Source organism: Pinus tabuliformis, chromosome 4_1, assembly GCF_031772625.1.
Source record: "Pinus tabuliformis cultivar Carrire ecotype Pingquan chromosome 4_1, CPIR1, whole genome shotgun sequence".
NCBI classification, from domain to species: Eukaryota; Viridiplantae; Streptophyta; class Pinopsida; order Pinales; family Pinaceae; genus Pinus; species Pinus tabuliformis.
Window position 1 is genome coordinate 925,932,537 of NC_142303.1, and position 5,009 is coordinate 925,937,545.

The following is a 5,009-nucleotide window of genomic DNA, read 5'->3' on the forward strand; positions in this document are numbered from 1 at the left end:
AACACTTGTTCTGATCCAACTTTGAATTCGATACTAGGATCACCAATACATCATAATTGGTGACACTCTTTACCATTATGGTGTTGATACAAATTTTCAAAAGTTCCTTACTCAATAGGAGGCTGAGAAAGCTTTGACTGATTTTCATGCTAAATCGTGCTACAGACATATGTATGGCTATGTTACCGCCCAAAAAATCTTACATGCCAGTTACTTTTGGCTGACTATCTTTCGAGATTGCATTTTAACAGTCTAAATGTGTCACACATGCCAGATCCATAATCAGAAAGCCCATGCTCCACCTGCTCCTTTGCATCCAATTGTTTTTTTGGACCCTTTTCCAAATGGGGCATTGACTTCATGACTTGTAGCCCTGATTCAGTCAGGGGGCATGGTTAAGTAGATTATTTACTAAATGGGCCAAAGTGATGCCTACATATGACAACAGTGGAAAACTTGTTGCATTGTTTCTCTTTAATAATGTTATTGCCAGATTTGGTGTGCCACAAGATATAGTTAGGAACCATGGTAAACATTTTCGCAATTACATGATGTCTGAACTGACTGCCAAGTTGGGCTTACAACATGATAGCTCAACACTCTACTACCTACAGGCCAACGATCAAGTAGAATCCATTAATAAGGTTTTGAAAATAATGCTCCAATGCATGGTATGGATTCATAAGACGAAATGGCCTACTATTATTGTTTTAGACTTATGGGCATACCGCACATATATCCGAACCTTGATTAGATTCACACTTTTTTAGTTGGTGTATGGTCTAGAAGCCATTATTCCCATTGAATGTTAATTTTTGTCATTGAAACTTGTCATCAAAGTTCTTCCCACTACCTCTGCTGAAGAAGAATTTTTTTTTCACCTAGCTCGACTAGATGAGACTCGATGCGATGCTGTGATGGCCAACGAAGCTCACAAAAAGCATATCAAGGCACAATATGACCAAAGTGTTAAAATTTGTGCCTTCTCAGAGGGTGATATAGTCCTCTTGTATGACTAAGAAGCCGATAAATTAGGAGCTAGGAAACTCGAACCAATGTGGTTAGGTTCATATATCATTAAATGTGTTCTTGTGAAAGGGGCCTACGAGCTTGTAAAATTTGATGAAATTCCGTTCACGCAACCTTGGAATGGGTTGTACCTAAAAAGATACTATGCTTATAATTTTTTCTACATAGTCACTGTATACATACTATGTCGGTTTTCTAGTGTGTTTGCAATGTGTTTTCTTGGGCGTTTTCTACCACTCCTACTTATATTTGATTACATTTGATTTGCATATGTCAATGTTACCTCAAGCATATGTTGGCTATGCTGATGGTGCTAGTCATAGTACCCGGAACTTTTCCTTTGTAGCGTGGGAAATCTATGTTCCTAATGACAAGTTAGTGAGTTTGCAAGGGATTTGCATCGGTCACTCAACTAATAACATCATTGATTATGGCACAATGATCGAATTTTTTCAGATGCCATGGTATTCGTTATTTGGTCATCAAAATCGATTCAAAACTCTTGGTGTTACATCTAAATAATGTCTATTCAGTATGAAGTCAAACTATGTTATGCATGTTTTTAAGGTTTTGCCTCTTAGAGTGACATTTTGATTACATTTAGTATCAAAATGTTCCTAGGAGTCTAAATACAATAACAAATGCATTGGCTAATCATGTATTAGACAAACATTTGTGACATATGTAAAATGCAACCATCATCATACATTGTGCAAGAAAGAAGGATAAGTAGAAGTAACATCTTCATCCCACATCTACCCAAGTAATCAGACAACTGGTGTAAATATGCGATGAGAGGCCACTATAATGGGATTCAACCTCCTAAGTCACCTTAAGGAAGTGGAATCGATGGAAACACACCACATACACCTTCCACATCATCAATAGAACTCCCAAGAGCCATCCCAACCACTTAGGTAACCAGCCCTTGAGACCAACTGAAGTTTTAGTGCATAAAACCCCTAGACGCTCCCTGGATATCGACAAGAGTGCATCTGGGAGGCTCCAGAAGCTCCCACAACAAGGGAAAGGGAGTTTCCAGGGACTTTTCCCCCTAGTGTTGTGCCCGTGACTCTGGGATTTGTGCCACTTTTCCAGGCCCAGAGCTCAGGTCATTGCCCAAAACTCAATGACACCTTCAAAATGAATTTACACAACATAACAATGATACATTTGAAAAAACATCAACAAGGACTAGTCTGGACCCCTACTAGCCATGCCAGGAATTTCGTCAAACATGTCACGAACATGAAAGCTACATGTCTTAACAACATAACTGAGCATAGGGGTCTCATGCTTATTTGAGATTTGCTATGATACATTGTTTCCTTATCACATTAACTGCATTAACATATATTAGGCCATAGATACATTGTTCATTCAATTACAAATAAAAACATGATGAGATCCATACACCACCACTGTCATAATACATATTCATAACCAACATAATAACAACAGAAATATCAAGGAAATAATAACCATATAATCCACATATGAACCAGTATAATACTCATGAAATAAAAAGGAGAAATAACCTCATATCAATTAATGCAATGACCAACCAGGTTTGGGACTTCCACGAACCACCTGACCATATATTATTTGAACCAAATATTTCTTTCAGCCAATCACCCCCGTGTCATATTCCAAGCATGAATGCGGGACTTAAAACCAAACTCAACAAGGGCTTCCCAAGGGTACACCACTTCAACCTCATCAATAGAATCAAGCTTTACAACAATCCATTTCGAATCACTAGGCCATAAACAAGCATGGATGCCACACCGAATTTCTCCACCTACACCATGAGGAATTTTCCTGTCTCCTAGTCTCTAGGATTTACCCCAATCCATAGTTTGATCTAGGGATCACTAGGCCATAAATGAGACACCAGTCTCTGGGCTTTACTGCAATCCACACTGGATCACTAGGCCTTAACCAAGCCTCCATGCTCTAGGCTTTACCCTATATCCCGCCATTCACCAACAAGGATTCCTAAGCCTAATCAAGAGAAGCCACCTCTAGGACTTACCATATAACCCACCATTAACTGGTCGAGGATTCCTAGGCCCACCGAGGCACATAATACCTAGAGTTACCACAACCCACCTTCCAGTTCATGGATCACTACACCAGTGGATTTACTGCAATCCACAATCTGGTTCAAGGATCACTAGGCCTTTTGTTCTTTATTTCAGAGATCCACCTCACTCAGCTTCGAATCCATTCAGAAATCTAGCTCAACTAAAACATGCCATCACACAATGGCTATCCGGAAATGGAAAGGCTAGGCTGAAAACACTGTCACACCTGGGAAAACCCATGCCATGACAACCAAGAACCACATGCAATACCATGCATGCCAAATCTAGCAAGGAAATCACACATGCAAATTGATACCTGCAAAGAATCATGTTGTAGCTTCTTGATCCTGCTCTTCCTTTATTACTCCTTCATTCCTCTTGATTTTTCTTTCTTTCTTGATCCAATGACAAAGTGCTCCAAGAAAACTCTAAGTATCCAAGTGAGAGAGAGAGAGAATAATGAGGGAGCTCCAAAACTAAACTGACAAAAATTTACACTGACCAAGTCTGAGAAAAATCTTGCCAACTGATCCTCAGAAGCCTTTTTTTCAATGAGGCTTTTATTTCCTTCATTTTCCTCCTCACATGCAACCTGTGACCTTTCCCCTTCCTTTTCTCCTAATTTCCATTATTTTCATAAATAAATGTGCCAAAAATACCATTTGCCTTTCCAAAGCCTTTTCCATTTCCTTTAGTCATAATAACCGAAATGAACACCCACTAGGATGGTTTTCCCACCATTCAGCTTGGAATACATGTCCCATCAACCATGGTTATTATTTTTCCTTTATTAACTTTTATTACATTGAATTTTCACCATGGCTATTATAGAACCCTCCCACTTGGAGGAATATCGTCCTCAGTGTTCAATGACACCTATAACCAACAAGATTGCTGCAACCGAGCATACTACCCATGGAGCTTTATAACTTAGCTCGTTGTAGTAGTTACAATGACCATCATTGAAACATGACAAACATACCGTTTACTGGAGCTTTATAACATAGCTCATTATGGTATTTACAATAATCACATATACACATATGCACATTTGCTAAACCAACAAATAAAAGGATACGATGCCTGCATAAGAAACAAGAGAATCAACAAGTCACAACAAGTCAAACTAGCATCTTTGACCAAATCATCATGTATAAACATATCACATTAAGTTAGCTCAAAACATAACCATCATAGATCAAAATCATAACTCACATGTAACCATCATAAATCAGAATCATAGATCACATGTAATCATCATAGACCAGAATCATAAATCACATGCATAATAAAACTAAAATAAAATACTAATACTTATCCTTTAGTCAGTCCTTGCTTCTGCCTTTGTCATTTTTCCTTTCCATATGCAAATAGGATTAGTTGCCACACCCGACAAACATCTAGTGCCTTCTCCTCAACCATGTGCACATACACATAGTGTGCATCACACACATGCAACCACACACACATACATGCACCTACACCTGGCATACCACACATACATCTACACCTAGTGTACAACACAATGCAATACATACTCCTACATCTAGTGTACAAAACAACACAAATATGTACATGGAGTACAACTTAATGAATACAAATGTCAGGACACAATGACTACATAATGCACACACATAGTACCACATGCCCACAACACAACATGTATGACATGCACAAAATACCACATTTACACTAGTACCATATGCACAACATGTACACAATACCACCTGCACAATGTGTACACAACATCACATGTACATGGAACCACCTGCACAATGTGTACACAACACCACATGTACACTGCACCACCTGTACAATATGTACACAATACCACATGTACATAGTACCACATGCACGACATGTACATGACACCACATGTACACAACGTCACAT